At 39.1% G+C, this 18,133-nt stretch overlaps 1 long non-coding RNA gene across 1 annotated transcript; it reads right to left on the reverse strand.

The window, feature by feature from the left end:
* Positions 1 to 2,205: 2,205 nt before the first annotated feature.
* On the reverse strand, positions 2,206 to 16,768 carry LOC122449572. The gene is made up of 3 exons (XR_006271971.1): positions 16,726 to 16,768; positions 6,622 to 6,626; positions 2,206 to 2,317 (listed from the first exon to the last, which is right to left on the reverse strand). It is a non-coding gene; the product is annotated as an uncharacterized LOC122449572 (long non-coding RNA).
* Positions 16,769 to 18,133: the final 1,365 nt, after the last annotated feature.

Below are 18,133 nucleotides of genomic sequence, written 5' to 3' on the forward strand. Positions count from 1 at the left end.
AGGGTCTTGGAAGCCTGGGCAAGAAAGTGAGCTCAGCAGGCCTCAGTGCTCCAAGGAATTAGCCTGAAAGAGAGAGAGAAGAAAAGAGAGAAAGAAAGACAGAAAGAAAGACAAAGAAAGAAGGAAAGAAAGAAAGAAAGACACAGGGACCCAAGCTCTGATGGAGCAAAGGTGTTTTAATCAACATGGTGTGGGCATATATACTATCTTACAAGGTAGTTATTCTCAGCAAAGATAAAGATTGAAATTCCAGATTTACAAAACATAAGACTATCCATATCAAAAAGAGAATTGCAAACAATCACTTTTTACCTTATGGTTCATAAAAAGGAAGAGGGTACTTATCACCATAATGAGAAATGCCTGGATTCCTCAGCCCCGGGAAAGGCATGCCTCTCCTCTTAATTCCTGAATATTCAGGAATTAATAAGGGCCAGAGGATTCCTGACAGATCCAAAACAGCACACAGGAAGCCTCCTGTTAAATGCTTTCTGACATGTGGCCACTGCTGAGTTTTTCAAATTTGCTGGCATATTGAATGCAGCATTTTCACAGCATGATCTTTTGGGATTTGAAAGAGCTCAACTGGAATTCCATCAATTCCACTAGCTTGTTCATAGTGATGCTTCCTAAGATCCACTTGACTTCACACTCCAGGATGTCTGGCTCTAGGTGAGTGATCACACCATCATGGCTATATGGGTCATTAAGATCATTATGGTATAGTTCTTCTGTGTATTCTTGTCACCTCTTCTTCATATCTTCTGCTTCTGTTATATGCATGACATTTCTGTCCTTTATTGTGCCCATCTTTGCATGAAATATTTCCTTGGTATCTCTAGTTTTCTTGATGAAAACTTTAGTCTTTCCCATTCTACTGTTTTCCTCAATTTCTTTGCATTTTTCACTTATGAAGGCTTTCTTGTCTCTCCTGCTCCTCTCTGAAACTCTGCATTCAGATAGGTCAGTTCAGTTCAGTCACTCAGTCTTGTCTGACTTTTTGCGACTCCATGGATTGCAGCACGCCAGACCTCCCTGTCCATCACCAATTCCCGGAGTTTATTAAAACTCATGTCCCTTGAATTGGTGATGCCATGAAACAATCTTGTCCTCTGCCATCATCTTTTCCTCTCACCTTCAATCTTTCCCAGAATCAGGTTCTTTTCCAATGAGTCAGTTCTTCGCATCAGGTGGCCAAAGTATTGGAGTTTCAGCTTCAGCATCTGTCCTTCCAATGAATATTCAAGACTGATTTCGTTTAGGATGGACTGGTTGGATCTCCTTGCTGTCCAAGGGACTCTCAAGAATCTTCTCCAACACAAAAACATCAGTTCTTCAGCACTCAGCTTTCTTTATGGTCCAACTCTCACAATCCTTACATGACTACTGGAAAACCACAGCTTTGACCAGACCACCTTTGTTGGTAAAGTAGTGTTTCTGCCTAGTTTTGTCATAATTTTTCTTCCAAGGAGCAAGCATCTTTTAATTTCATGTGTGCAGTCACCATCTGCAGTGAGTTTGGGGCCCAACAGCAACAACAAAAAGTCAAAAAAAAAAAAAAAAGACACAGTCACTCTTTCCAGTTTCCCCATCTATTTGTCATGAAGTGGTGGGACCAGATGCCATGATCTTAGTTTTCTGAATGTTGAGCTTTAAGCTAACATTTTCACTCTCCTCTTTCACTTTCATCAAGAGGCTCTTTAGTTCTTCTTCACGTTCTGCCATAAGTGTGGTGTCATTTGCGTATCTGAGGTTATTGATATTTCTCCCAGCAATCTGGATTCCAGCATGTGCTTCATCCAGCCTAACATTTCTCATGATGTACTCTGCACATAATTTAAATAAACAGATGAGTATATCTTTCCTTTTCTCCTTTGTCTTTAGCTTCTCTTCTTTTCCCAGCTATTTGTCTCTGCCTTAGACAACCATTTTGCTTTTTTGCATTTTTTTCCCTTGGAGATGGTTTTGATCATCATCTCCTGTACAAAGTCAACAACCACCATCCATAGTTCTTCAGGCACTCTATCAGACCTAATCCCTTGAATCTATTTGTCACTTCCACTGTACAGTTAGAAGGGATTTCATTTATGTAATATCTGAAGGGTCTAGTGGTTTTCCCTATTTTCTTCAATTTAAGTCTGAATATTACAGTAAGTAGTTTGTGATCTGAGCCACAGCCAGCTCCTGGTCTTGTTTTGCTAATGATATATAGCTTCTCCATCTTCAGCTGCAAAGAATATAATCAATCTGATTTTGGTACTGACCATCTGGTGATGTCCATGTTTAGAGTTATCTCCTTTGTTTTTGGAAGACAGTGCTTTCATTCTCTTGAGAAAATTGTGTTAGCCTTTGCCCTGCTTCATTTTGTACTACAAGGCCAAACTTATCTGTTACTCGAGGCATCTCTTGACTTCCTTATTTTGCATTCCAGTCTCCTATGATTAAGACATATTTGGGGGGGGGGGCGGTGTTAATTCTAGGTGTTCTTGCAGGCCTTTACAGAACCATCAAGTCAGCTTCTTCAGCATTGGTAGTTGGGACATAGACTTGAATTACTGTGATATTGAATACTTTGCCTTAGATAGGAACAGAGATTATTCTATCATTTTTGAGATTGCATCCAAATACTGCATTCCAAACTCTTTTGTTGAATATGAGAGCTACTCCACTTCTTCTAAGGGATTCTTGCCCACAGTAGTAGACACAATGGTCATCTGAATTAAACTCCCCCATTCCAGTCTGTTTTAGTTCACTGATTTCTAAAATGTCAATGTTCATTCTGCCATCTTCTGTTTGACCACTTCCAATTTACCTTGATTCAAGACCCAATAAGCCAGGTTCCCATGCAATGTTGTTCTTTCCATATTGGACTTTACTTCCATCACCCAGTCACATCCGTAACTGGGTGTTGTTTTTGCTTTGGCTTCATCCCTTCATTCTTTCTGGAGTTGTTTCTCTACTCTTCTCCAGTAGCATATTGGGCATCTACCGACCTGGGGAGTTCATCTTTCAGTGTTATATATTTTTCACTTTTCATACTGTTCACGGGATTCTCAAGGCAAGAATACTGAAGTGGTTTGTCATTCCTTTCTCCAGTGGACCACGTTCTGTGAGACCTCTCCACCATGACCCATCTGTCTTGGGTGGCCCTACATGGCATGGCTCATATTTTCACTGAGTTAGACAAAGATGTGGTCCATGTCATCAGATTGGTTAGATTTGTGTGATTGTGATTTTCATTCTGGCTGCCCTCTGGTGGATAAAGTTAAGAAGCTTATCAAAGCTTTCTGGTGGGAGAGACTGGCTGTGGGGGAAACTGGGTCTTGTTCTAATGGGTGGGGCCATGCTCAGTAAATCTTTATTGTAACTCTCTGTTGATGGTTGGGGCTGTATTCCCTACCTGTTGTTTGGCCTGAGGTCAAACTATAGTAAGGTTAATGAAGGTAATGTTTACCTTCTTCAAAAGGACGTGTGCACTCACTGTTGTATTCAGTCCCCCTGACCCTGAAACAGGCCAGTGTTGACCCACGCCTCTGCCAGAAACTACTGGGCACTCAGAGGTAAGCCTGTCTCAGTCTCTTGTGGGGACACTGTTCCTTTCTCCTGGATTCTGGTGTGCGCAAGGTTTTGTTTTTGTCCTCCAGGAGTCTGTTTCCCCAGTCCTGTGGAAGTTATATAATCAAATCCCACTGTCCTCCAAATTCAAATTCCCTGGGGGTTCTCAGTCCTTTTGCAGATCCCCAGTTTGGGAAATCTGTTGTGGGTCCTAGAACTTTCTTAAAAGTGCTAGAATTTCTTTGGTGTAATTGTTCTGCAGTTTGTGGGTTTCTGCTCAGCAGCGCTCTGGTGGGGCTAAACTGATTTGGCGGTGCTGAATACTCTTACCTTTTGCTTGTCTGTAAAGCTTTTTATTTGCCCTCTGAACATGAATGACATCCTTATTCAGTTGAATATTCTTGTTTGTAGGTTTTTCCCTTTCATCACTTTATTTTTTTTCATTTATTTTTATTAGTTGGAGGCTAATTACTTTATAATATTGTAGTGGTTTTTGCCATACATTGACATGAATCAGCCGTGGATTTACATGTGTTCCCCATCCCGATCCCCCCTCCCACCTCCCTCCCCATCTGATCCCTCTGGGTCTTCCCAGTGCACCAGCCCTGAGCACTTGTCTCATGCACTCAACCTGGGCTGGTGATTTGTTTCACCCTTGATAGTATACTTGTTTCAATGCTATTCTCTCAGAACATCCCACCCTCGCCTTCTCCCACAGAGTCCAAAAGTCTGTTCTGTATTTCTGTGTCTCTTTTTTTTGTTTTGCATATAGGGTTATCATTACCATCTTTTAAAATTCCATATGTATGCATTAGTATACTGTATTGGTCTTTATCTTTCTGGCTTACTTCACTCTGTATAAGGGGCTCCAGTTTCATCCATCTCATTAGAACTGATTCAAATGAATTATTTTTAATGGCTGAGTAATATTCTATTGTGTATATGTACCATAGCTTCCTTATCCATTCGTCTGCTGATGGGCATCTAGGTTGCTTCCATGTCCTGGCTATTATAAACAGTGCTGCGATGAACATTGGGGTGCACGTGTCTCTTTCAGATCTGGTTTCCTTGGTGTATGTGCCCAGGAGTGGGATTGCTGGGTCATATGGCAGTTCTATTTCCAGTTTTTTAAGGAATCTCCACGCTGTTCTCCATAGTGGCTGTACTAGTTTGCATTCCCACCAACAGTGTAAGAGGGTTCCCTTTTCTCCACACCCTCTCCAGCATTTATTGCTTGTAGACTTTTGGATAGCAGCCATCCTGACTGGCGTGTAATTGTACCTCATTGTGGTTTTGATTTGTATTTCTCTGATAATGAGTGATGTTGAGCATCTTTTCATGTGTTTGTTAGCCATCTGTATGTCTTCTTTGGAGAAATGTCTGTTTAGTTCTTTGGCCCATTTTTTAATTGGGCCATTTGTTTTTCTGGAATTGAGCTGCAGGAGTTGCTTGTATATTTTTTAGATTAATCATTTGTCTGTTTCTTCATTTGCTATAATTTTCTCCCATTATGAAGGCTATCACTTTAAAAATATCTCCCCACTCCCTTATGACCAATAGAGTTTCTGCTGAAAAATCAGCTGATAATATGACAATTCCCTTGTATGCTATTTATTGCTTTTCCCTTGCTGCTTTTAACCTTTTGTCTTTGTATTTAGTTTTTTGTTATTTTGATTAATATATATCTCAGTATATTTCTCCTTGAATTTATGGGATGCACTGCACTTTTTAAACTTGATTGAATATTTTCTTTCCCATGTTAGGGAAGTTTCTGACAATATTGTCTTCAAATACTTTCTTGGACCCTCTCTCTTTCTCTTCTCCTTCTAGGACCACTTTAATTCAAACATCAGTGTACTTAATGTTGTCCCAGAAGTCTCTTTGACTGTCTTCATTTCTTTTCATTCATTTTTCTTTATTCTTCTCCATGGCAGTTATTTACATCTTTCTATATTCCAGCTCATTTATACATTATTTTGCCTCAGTTATTCTGCTATTGATTCTTTCTAGTATACTTTTCATTTGTTATTGTCTTTTTATCAATTTTTTTGTTTTTTAGTTCTTCTTAGTCCTTGTTAATCTTTGTTTGTTTCTTCGTAATCTGTGCTTCCATTCTATTTTGGAGATCTTGGGTCATTTTTACTATCATTATTGTGAATTCTTTTTCAGGTAGATTGCCTATTTCCTCTTCATTAATTTTGTCTAGTGAATTTTTAACGTACTCCTCCATCTGAAACATATTCATCTCTCATTTCATTTTGTTTAAGTCATGGTGTTTGTGGTTTTCTTTCTGCAGCTTTCAGGGCAGTAGTTCCTACTTCTGGTGTCTGCCCCCTGATGGCTGAGGCTGGCCCAGGGGTTTATGTGGGCTTCCTACTGGGAAGGAATGTTTCCTGTGCACCATGGATAGATTTGAGTTTTGCCATTCTGATTGGCAGATTCACCTTAGGAGGTTTGTATTGGGGTGTCTGAGATTAGTGCAACTTTAGAAGCCTGTCTGCTGATGGGTGCTTCTGTGTTCCCATCTTGCTGGTTGTATGTGGTCTGAGGCATCCAATGTTGGAGCTTGCAGGCAGGGGGAAGAAACCAGCTCTTGGTACTGTTATAAGGGCCTCCAGGAGAGTTTACACTGATTAATATTCCCTGGGGACAAGACTCTGTGCTTTCCACCTTGGGGCTCAGGTTTCTCCCCTGCTTAGGGAATGATGATCCTGTAAACTGTATAGAATGGCAAATTAAAAAAAAAAAAAAAAAGGAAAATGAACAAACCCCAAGTCAACCAAATTAAGCAAAAATAAATAAATAAATAAATAACCAACCGAACAAACAAACTGAAAAGCAGTCAAACAGAACACAAGACAAATGAAAAAAATAGGACTGCCTGGGGCATGCTTGCTTGCTTAGGTGGGAGGGCCAGAATGCAGGGACAGACGAGAGGCTTCATGCACACTCTGGCAGGGAAGCACAAGTTGGCCATGACTAGGGCAAGCAGAGTAGGTCCACAGTATGTCTCTCTCATGCCCAGGGTTGCAGAGGCTGGCATGAGTGTAAGAGACTAATGCACACTTGCTCTAATGTGAGTTGCTCTCTGTGCCTGTGGAGGCAGAGTTGGCATGTAGGGAGAGTCTGTGATGGCAGCCTCCTCCCTGTGTGCCACTCAGTGATGGTGCCTTATTTAGGAGGCAGGTCGTACTTCCTTCAGGAGCATTCCTGATCACAGTGCTCTTTACTCCCATGCCTGCATGCCATCTCCACATGGCCAACAGTGCTCCTCTTCTCCAGTCCACTCTCTTAAGCTCACACTTTAGCACCCAGCCCTTGCCAGCCTTAGTCGACATATGACTCAGGCTGGGACACCCAGGGCTGACTCCCCAGGAGGTCCTGGCAGGGTAGCATGTGGTTTCACTGGGGCCTGCACAGCCAGAGGAGGCTTTGGCTTGAAGGAAGGGTGAGTTACTCATAAGGCTGCCTTTCCCAGTGCTCATGGAGACAATGGCTTGTGGGTTGGAATAGGGTTGCAGTAGCACCCCACCCTTTGTGCACCACTCAATAATAGTGCCTTGTTTTATGGTGTCCCAGACCTCTTGGCAAACTTTCCTGATTGTAGATATCCCCACTTTCTTCCCTTCAGGCTGTCTCCTCACAGCCAACAGCTGTTCCCTCCCTAAGTCCACTCTCCAAACTCCACTTTGAACCCCCAGTTACCCTCTGCCCCAGAAGACATGCAACTCAGGCTGGGGTGCACATGGGTGAAGCACAAAATATGTGCATAGATCCTAATCTGTCCTGCCTTCCACAGATCAGTTTCTGGGCTCCTCTCGAATCCCCTGAAAGTCCTTCCTGTCCCAGCTGGTCCACCCACTGTGAGAGGGGTTCTCTGAGTATGGGAATCTCTCCTCTCTTTCAGTTTCTCCACAGCAGTGCTGGTCACTTCCCATTTCCTTTTTTTTTTTTTGCGTTCATCCTACACAGTAAAGTGGGATTTTTTTTTTTTTTTTTTTTTTTTGGTCCTTTTTGATGTCTGAGGTCCTTCACTAGTGTTCAGCATGTACTCTGTGACAACAGTTCCATTTGTAGATAAATTCTTCATATACATGTGAGAAGCAGAATCCTATTTAACCACCTTGAGTCCTTCTACTAGCCCTTTACTGTAAATGAAGATGTTTCTGTCATCTGTATATCCATCAATGTGCCACTGTATCTAGTTTCAGTTAACTAAGCAAACCATCATAGAAGCTCTGGAAAGCTTTGATTATTGTAACAATGTATAATATTTGATAACCTTGTTAAACTTTGTGAGTTTGTATTCATTGCAGAGTTTATGCTGCTGCTTTCTGGACCCTTTTGAGAATGAGCTGGTAAAGGAGAGGTTGAAACAATCTGAAGTGTTCAAGAATCCAAGTGATTGGATTCACTTTTGGTACTTGAAATTACAGAATTTTAGAGGTTGGAATAAATAAAAAATGAAATGATTATCAGCTTGCTCTATTACTGCGTGAGATCACTTATACAGCTACATAAACTTGTAATCACTTTTTGGAAAGTGAAGTTTTTGCAGTGCCCATGTCATGGTCCAGCTTGCATTCAACAGCATTTAACTGATCTGCATAATGTAAAGATACTTTTAAAGAAATGGTATATGGTATCCATGAGTTCTTTTCCTTTTTTTTCCCCCCTCAGAACAGCAATGAGCATCAAGTAGAATGTCTTTCTCCGTAATCATTTCTTACATGTTGACAAGAGCTTATGAGTAAATTCCCTCCCTGTCTCAGTAAAACTGGCCCAGTTATTAAGTTTCAAGATTCTATGCTTTGTGTCAGTCTGGTTTCCCCAGAGGTTTGAAGTCAACAACAATAGAATTTTTCAATTCATAGCAGAAGACTGCTGATTATCAGCAGAAGATCCATGATCTGTCTTGAGTTATCTGTTTCTCAGCTACTTCACTAAATCATCTTAATCCTCCATTGTGGCCTTATTCAGATTTTAAAATATATTCAACACTTTCTCTTGTGTCAACATAGTGCTTCATGGCACTCATGCTGGTTGTGATTACCAATGAACTGAAAAAGTTAATTTCCTGATTTTTTTTAAAATTATTATGCCATATATAAATAGCATGTTGAATATTTCCAGTACCAACAGCACTTTTATATATCTTATGTATTGTCTCACGGAGAGAAATGATTCACATGCACAGTAGATGAGAATAAATACAGTCAGGATTATGTCTCTTATGTAGTCACACTTGACTACTTCTAAATTTTCTTCTGATGTATGACATTTGCTGACTCTTAGGATAACCTACTTTCTTCACAGACATTTATACTTCCTTAGAATACCTTTACAGAGAAGGCAATGGCAACCCACTCCAGTACTCTTGCCTGGAAAATCCCATGGACGGAGGAGTCTGGTAGGCTGCAGTCCATGGGGTCGCATAGAGTCGGACACGACTGAGCAATTTCACTTTCACTTTTCACTTTCATGCATTGGAGAAGGAAATGGCAACCACTCCAGTGTTCTTGCCTTGAGAATCCCAGGGACAGGGGAGCCTGGTGGGCTGCCATCTATGGGGTCGCACAGAGTCAGACACCACTGAAGCGACTTAGCAGCAGCAACAGCATCAGAATGCCTTTAGAAGTTACTTATGAGGGAGAAGTGATATCCAAAATGCACAGCATATTTTTAAAATGCAAGCACAAAACAAAAGAGGCTTCCCAGTTGTCGCTAGTGGCAAAGAACCCGCCTGGCAATGCAGGAGACATAAAAGACATGGGTTTGATCCCTGGGTTGGGAAGATCCCCTGAAGGAGGGCATGGCAACCCACTCCACTATTCTTGCCTGGAGAATCCCATGGACAGAGGATTCTGGCAGGCTACAGTCCATGGCATGGCAAAGAGTCAGACATGACTGAAGCCAGTTAGCATACAGGTATGCACACACAAGACAGAAACCTATAGAAAATAAAGTTGCTTAGATAAGCTTATGTCATATTCTACATCCTTTCATACTAATACTCATGCAACTCAAATGTTTTACTGACACCTACATGTAGTTTTTTTTTTATATACCAATTTTCAATTTAGACAGTGAATATTATTAACATTTACTTAAAAGATATTTCAATATGTATTCACACAAATAGAGTTCAGGTATCAAATAATACTTCTGCTCTTTCCATTACATGCTAAACATGGACAGAATTCTTTCCCTAAATATTACCTGAATTTTTTTCATTTCAGCCCTGTTTAGAAAATTAACTGATCACTTAAGTGACTACACCTCATAGCACTTAAGGTTTCTTATTTCATGCAGGAGAAACAAGCTGGGTAATTTAAGCAGAATATTTGTGAAGAGGCTAACTAGTGGTTCACAGAGTATTTTAGGAAGGCTAGAGAATCAGGCAGGAAAAATGGCCAGGAAGAAGGGAAACGAAGTAACTGCTAACAGTAGACCAAATGCTAGTTCTGCTGCTGCTGCAGCTGCTGAGCCCCACACAGGCCAGCTTGTCCCTCGGCCAGGTGGCACCAAACCCTGCACTCTGGGCATGCCCTCTGCTGCTTCTACTCTTGTTGCCCCGTCCCTGGAACCTGGAGCATGCTGCTACTATTGCTGTAATCGATTTACATGTCCTCTGGCTTAGACTTATTAAATCCCATTTCAAAGTCCCAGACGGCACAAACTTGCAGCAAGGCCACACACTGCCAATCTAGCTGCAAGAGAGGCTGAAACTATTGTGTTTGTTCTGTGCTGTGCTCAGTCGCTTTGCCGTGTCTGGTGTCTGGTGTCTCCATGGACCGCAGCCCGTCAGGCTCCTCTGTCCATGGGATTCTCCAGGCAAGAATACTCGAGAGGGAAGCCATTTCCTTCTCCAAATCAGAGGGTATATAAGAAGTCAAACATGGGAAGGGTGATCATATTCTGGAGAGCCAAAAATCAGCTCATGTTGATTACCTGATTTATGAACTTTCTATTACTTCAATGAGTTGAAGGAACTTTATTGTCAATAAAAAGAAAATCAGCAATCCTAAATACAAATTAATAAGTCAGTGGGACAATAATGGTCATAATACTATTAATGTTGGCTTTAAATTGAGGCTGACATTACCAATTCAGAAATTTATGAGAGTACTTTAAAATCTTCTTCTAGTTATGGAGTTAGAAATTAAAAAAATCACCCCTTATGAGTGAATGAGCAAGCATTTATGTAAATGCTGACCCGTGTTAAATATGTACTCTTTGGACATGAAAACATGAAAATAATGAGCCTATATTAAACATGAGGTCTTGACCTTGGATTGATCGAGTTCTCACCTGCAGAGTTAGCTATCTGTATAAGTACTCTTATTCTCCTTTTCTTGCAAGCTTATATGAAATCCCATTTGAAAAAGAAATAGTTTTTTCTTTTTTCAGGCTAAAGCTAGATTTTATCAAAACACACCAAGTTTATACTATTTAGCTCTATTATTTAGAGCTAATCCCTTATCACTCATCTCTGATCCCATAAAACTTCATAGAAAAATTAGTATTTTAAGATCCATTCACCCAGGAAGGGGCATATAAACATGGCAGATAACATGGCAGATGGGGCTAGAAGTATGGATTTTTGATGGAAATAGTCCAGTGTACTAGGACACATTTACTAAGTGAAAATACAATTCAGTGTACTAGGAACATGTACCAGGTGAAAATAAAAGCAAAACAACTCCTTTTTTTCTCAGAAATTCTGGAGTTTGAGTAGAATATATATACAAATGTGTGTGTATGTGTGTGCATATCAGTTACACAATACTTTGACTCCCAACTAATTTATCTTTCCACAACTGAATAAACTTTACCTTTTCTGTTTAACTGCTGAGTCACTAACAAATGTTCTTCTTTTCATAGACAAGACATCCGTAAATGACATCCATTGGCCTAAAATGACTGTAGCACACTTTCTTCCACTTGGCGGTTAAGTAAATATTAACTCAATAAGACTAGTGAAGTTGCTCAGTCGCGTCTGACTCTTTACAATTCCATGGACTGTAGCCTATCAGGCTCCTCCATCCGTGGAATTTTCAAGGAAGAGTACTGGAGTGGTTGCCTTTTCCTTCTCCAGGGGATCTTCCCGACACGGGGATTGAACCCATGTCTCCTGCATTGCAGGCAGACGCTTTACCATCTGAGCTACCAGGGAAGCCTACACTTGCCAAATTGTATTCGCTTTAAAAAACAGTATTGTCTCTTTTCTCCTCCTTCATCTGGTCCCATGGCTTCTAAAAATTTGTAACTGGACTCTTAATGTGTGAAGACTGGATCTGGGAGATTTAACAAATAAGTAATGGTAATAGTGTACTGAGATTCTACAGTATGCAAGAAAAACTACTGTGCACTCTATACGCATTACATCTGCTGACATGAAACTGCACTGACAGATAGTTTTTCAGCAGAGATGGGCTTATTCAGAATCAGCAGAGAACTGTAATTTGGGATCTTCCATCATGGCAAGACATGTAGTAGTTCCTGCACATTAAGGGAAGGAGGACACTTTTGTAGGGAGAAAAATAAAATGAAGAGAGCCACAGTAAACAAATACTCCATAGCTTTTGATTGGCTGAGTCCTTGCCAGGAAAGAAGAGAAGTCTTTCTTTCTCATGTTGGCCTCTGATCCTCCAACTCTATTTAACTGAGGTTTCTATTTATTATGTTTTTGCATATCTAACTGTCCAAAATCATTACCAAATTCACATATATATAGGGAGGAAAGGTGCATTTCTCAGTGTTACACAATTTTCAAGTGTTAAAACTGGGTTTGAGCAACATTAACCACATTTGAGGATCTAGAGGAACTATTAGAAAATTGATAAAGTCCGCATACAGCTTTTCCAATGTAAATTTTACTTAAGTGTAACTAAATAATTGAGTACCAGAATTTCTCTTTGAGGAAGTGCCCAGCATTGTAAATAAAAAATGATATAATCAGAATCAGAACCAGGAGAAATAAAAATGCAGGAAACAGTTACCAATAACAGCTAAAAATCACAAAAAAGGAGAGAAAGCTGAGACTGTATGTCCTTCCTACTGAAAATACAAAGTACCACATTCCAGAATCCATCAAGACTCTTAAGTCTAACAGCAGCAAGGGAGAGAGGAGCATGTTAAATAACACCTCAGGGATGCAAACAGCCAAAACCGTATTGTGGAAAACTACCCGAGTCTGCAACAAATAAATTGTAAGAGACTGCGATATAGTGAGAACAAGAGCTAGAGTAAGAGAGCATGCACATGTACCACAGGCACGAGAGTGAGCGAGGGGAAGAAAAATCTATAGACCCATGAACTTATCAACCAATTGCAACATATAAAACCTATCAGAACTCTAATTTTTAAAACTCCTTTAACAATTATGATATTTAACAATATGGATATATTTGAACTCTGAATATTTGGTAATATTATGATACTATTTTCATTCATATTTTAGGCATAATAAACAATAAGACTTTAGTTATATTTTAAACTGTTATATTTTATATATAATGATACATGTTCTTTCATTCAAATATTTAATATTTTCGATTTGTTTGAATAATCCATGAGGAAAGGATAGATGGAGGTGGAGGCATAGATGAAAGAAGGTTGAAATTTGGAAACTAAATAATGGGTTTCATCATATCATTCTTTCAAAATTTGTAAATACTGAATTTACATAATTAATAAAATGAATCTTTTTTTACTCCATGCAGTTAATATCAAGCACCCACTTTTTCTTTCAAATTCTTGGTTCACTATGGGTGTCAATGAGACATTAAACTGTTTCTGCAGGAAAGATGGTTACTTTAGATTTTAGAAGGCTCTTACAAGGTGTGCTAAAGTATTTATTAATAATATCACACTTACTCTTCTAAACCTGTCTTTCCAGTGCAGTGGTAAAAAGTCCAGAAATGCCATTTACTAGAAGCCCATGGTAAGAACTTCTATTTCAATTCTGTAATAGGAGGCACTCAAGCAAATTGTGATGGTTTAAGAAGAAAAAAATCATATTTACCTATAGCACAAAATCATATTCTTATGTACCAGAAGCATATACAAACATATGTATGACCACTGGTTGGCAGAGAGCAGCAGTAGGTTTTGCTTAACAACTTTCAGAGTTCCTCTTAAGAAGCAGACACTTTCATATGGAAGGAACTGAGACATTTTGTGGCAGCTTCCCTCAAATTCCTTCATGGACATGGATAACAACAAGATGGAAGTTGGGATTCAGGTTATGTTCTATTTTTGCATCTATGTGTTGTTTACTTGTGTGTTTATTTGTGAAAGTCACTGAGCTGTATACTACGATACTTACACTTTTCTGTGGGTGTGTATGCTACTCTACTCCAGTAAGATGTTGAAACAGAAAAACAAGAATAGAAAGTGCTTGAAATGCTTCTGCCTTCTCACATTTGTTTCAACTGATAAAGAAAGTCAGTCTTCATTGTGATATTGAAAGAAAACAAATGCTGACCCAAATAAATTCAGATCTGCATTTTTTATGGATATCCAAGTAGCAACTGATTAAGGCCTCAGCTTTAAATTAACCCTTTGTCAAATGCAGGGCAGTGATAGAGTTTTCCAATGTAAACAGAAGCATTTTGTGGTTCATATTCAATTTGAACTTTGAGGGTAATTTGGGGGATTCTATCAGTCACTGTACCTACATTAGGTATTGTGAAATGTGAGAAACATATTTCCTGGTTCATTTAATTTGGTATATATTAGTAATAATTCAACTTCAGTGGTAATAGCATCTCAAGATGAATGCCTTAAGCCAGTTGCAAGAAAGAGTTATATGGAAAGAAATATGAGCCTCATTTATTGACCTAAAGGTCAGAAAGTGGACTTGTAGGGAAAAATCTCAGGGAGACTTTTACTTTAATGGAAAATTAATAGATTATAATGTGTGTGGGGAAAACGAATAGGCTTGCTCTATGTGACACATTTTAACCCATTCTAGACTCATCTTCAGTCTAAGAATATATTTTGATAAGGCATTCTTAAACACATTAAGATGCTGATACATAAGATAAATATTGGTCATTTTGTAAATCAGTCTGAAAATGTCCCAAATATTCCATAAGCAATTCTTAACTAAATAATCATAAGCAATATATATATACATATATTAAAATTAATGCTTCTATAGGAGGTTCTATTTCACAGAGTATTTTGGCACATCCATTTGAATTTGTTATTTTAGCAATGGCATATTATCTATATTAAAAATTTTGCATATATGCTGCACACAAACTTACACTTCCTAGGAAATCACACTGTTCAATATGTTTTTTTTTTAATGGAATTATAAATTTACATATTTTTGTAAAGATTCAAATGCTAAGAGCTCTTAGAACAACTTTTGGAAAGTTCTTATTAGTTTCCTTTCCCTTTATCCCACTTCAGGCCTCAAGAAAAACCATATTCACAAATACACATCCTTTCAATACCTCTTCCATGCTTTTGTGGTACGTATGAACGTACCTACACATAGAATTTTTAAAATATGTCAGTGTGTTCTGTAACATTTTTTCCCACTTAACATGTTCTGAAATTATTTTCCATGTTAATACACATAGTTTTCCCTTTTCATTTAACCACGACAGTATGTATTCTTTCAAATATGGGTGTTTCATAATTTAGTTGACACCTATTTCCAAAATAATCACTCTTGAAAATAATATGAGAGTTTACAATTCCAAATAATATAATGGCTAAAATCTTGGTCTCTGGGTCTGATTGCACTCTGCTTTTTAACTAGTGTGGAACATTGACCACAGTGTATAACCATGTTGCTGCTGCCGCTGTTGTTGAACCACCCAGTTATGTTTGACTCTTCACAACCCGGTGGACTGCAGCACGCCATGTCTCCCTATCCTTCACCATTTCCTGGAGCTTGCCCAAGTTTATTCCATTGATAGCATTGGTGGTGCCAACCAGCCATCTCATCCCCGGACATGCTTTTCTGCTTCTGCCCTCAATCTTTCCCAGTATCAGGGAGCTTATCCAATGAGTTGACTGTTTGCATCAGGTGACGAAAATCCTGGAGCTTCAGCTTCAGCATCAGTCCTTCCAATGAATATTCAGGGTTATTTCTTTTAAGATTGACTGATTTGATCTCTTTACTGTCCAAAGGACTCTCAAGAGTCTTCTCCAGCACCACAGTTCGAAGACATCAATTCTTTGGCACTCTGCCTTCTTTATGGTCCAGTTCTCACAACCATACATGACGGCTGGGAAGACCATAGCCTTGAGTATACAGACCTTTGTCGGCAGAGTGATGTCTCTGCTTTTCAACTCACTGTCTATATTTGTCATAACTTCCCTGCCAAGAAGCAATCATCTTCTGAACTCATGGCTGCAGTCACCATCCACAGTGCTTTTAGAGCCCAAAAAAAGGAAATCTTGCCACTGCTTCCACCCTTTCCCTTCTATTTGCCATTACATAATGGGACTGGATGCCATATTCTTAGTTTTTTTGAATATTTAATTTCAAACGTTCCTCCTTCACCCTCATCAAGTGGATCTTTAGTTCCTCTTTGCTTTCTGCCATTAGAGTGGTATCATCTGCGTATCTGAGGTTGCTGATATTTCTCTTGCCTACCTTAACTCTGGGAGTTGGTGATGGACAGGGAAGCCTAGCGTGCTGCAGTCCATGGAGTCGCAAAGAGTCGGACACGACTGAGTGACTGAACCAGACTGAACTGAACTGAACTGATCTTGATTCCAGCTTGTAATTCATCCAGCCTGGAATTTCTCATAATGTGCTCCGAGGATATGTTAAATAAACAGGATAACAACAGATAGCCCTGTGTACTTCTTTTTCAGTCCTGAAACAATCAGTTGTCCCACACAGAATACTAACTGTTGCTTCTATTCATCACTGCCACTGCATATGTATAGGGGATTTGATTTAAGTCATACTTGGCTGGCTCTAGTAGTTTTCCCCTCTTTCTTTAGTTTAACTCTGAATTTTGTGATGAGAAGCTGATGATCTGAGCCACAGTCAGCTCCAAGTCTTGTTTTTGCTGTCTGTAAACAGCTTCTCCATCTTCAGCCACAAAGAATGTAATTGATTTGATTTTGGTATTGGCCATTTGGTGATGTTCATGTGTAAAATCATTTCTTGTGCTGTTGAAAAATGGTGTTTACTATGACCAGTGCATTCTCTTTGCAGAATTCAGCTAGCTTCTGCCCCACTTCATTTTGTACACCAAGGCCAAACTTGCCTGTTATTTCAGATATCTCTTGACTTCCTACTTTTGTGTTTCAATCCCCGATAATGAATAGAACATCTTTTTCTAGTGTTAGTTCTATTAGGTCATCTAGATTTTCATAGAACTGATTAACTTCAGCTTCTTCAGTATCGGTGGCAGGGGCATAGACTTGAATTGCCTTGATGCGGAATGGCTTCCCTTGGAAATGAACCAAGATCATCCTCTTGCTTTTGAGGCTGCACCCAAGTACTGAGTTTCAGATTCTTTTGTTGATTATGAGAGCGACTCTATTTCTTCTATTGGATTATTGACCAAAGATATAATGGTCATCTGAATAAAATTCACCCATTTCTGTCTATTTTAATTCACTGATTCCTAAAATGCCTAAATGAGGCATTAATAAATCTACCTTAATGTTTTATTTCTGCTTGTTCTACATTGAAATTAATATCAACCAAAATCTCTCCTAATAATTCATATGTACCAGATATGATATACATACTGATGATCTTCACATATCTGCACCCAATTGAGTAGCAAGCCTAAGAAGCATTTTAATACTTAATTTTCACACTTAAGTAGAAGAAATATTGAACTGTAATATTGAAAATTGAGCTCCCCAAAAGTTCCCAGGACTGTTGTGTCAATTATTAGTACTTTGATAAAATAGATAAAAAATTTTTTTAGGGTCCTTCTATAACTGATTTAGTTCACTGATTTCTAAGATGTCAATATTTATTCTTGCCATCTCCTGCTTGACCATGTCCAATTTACATTGATTCATGGATCTAACACTCTGGGTTCTTATGCAATATTGCTCTTTGTGGCATCAGATTTTACTTTCATAACCAGACACATTCACAACTGAGGGTTGTTTCTGCTTTGGCCAATCCACTTCATTCCTTCTGTAGCTATTGATAGTTTGCTCTTCCCCGGTAGTATACTGGACACCTTCTGACCTAGGGGACTTATCTTTTGGTGTCATATCTTTTTGTACAGTTCATTAGGTTCTCATGGCAAGTATATTGGGGTGGTTTGCCATTCCTTCCTCCAGTAGACCACAGTTTGTAAGAACTCTCCACTATGATTGTCTGTCTTGAGTGGCCTTACATGGCGTGGTTCATAGTTTCACTGAGTTACACAAGTCCCATCGCCATGACAAGGCAGTGATCCATGAAGGGGCTCTAACTATAATGAAGTTCATTTTCTTAATCTGTAAAAATGAGATGAGTATCTACATCATAGAATTATTCTGAGTATTAAGCAACATAAGTGACAAGCACTAAGAATAGAGCGTGGCACATGGTAAATAATAAATGTTAAATAACACACACACACAAATA

The sequence above is a fragment of the Cervus canadensis genome, chromosome 11 (assembly GCF_019320065.1).
Source record: "Cervus canadensis isolate Bull #8, Minnesota chromosome 11, ASM1932006v1, whole genome shotgun sequence".
NCBI lineage: Eukaryota > Metazoa > Chordata > Mammalia > Artiodactyla > Cervidae > Cervus > Cervus canadensis.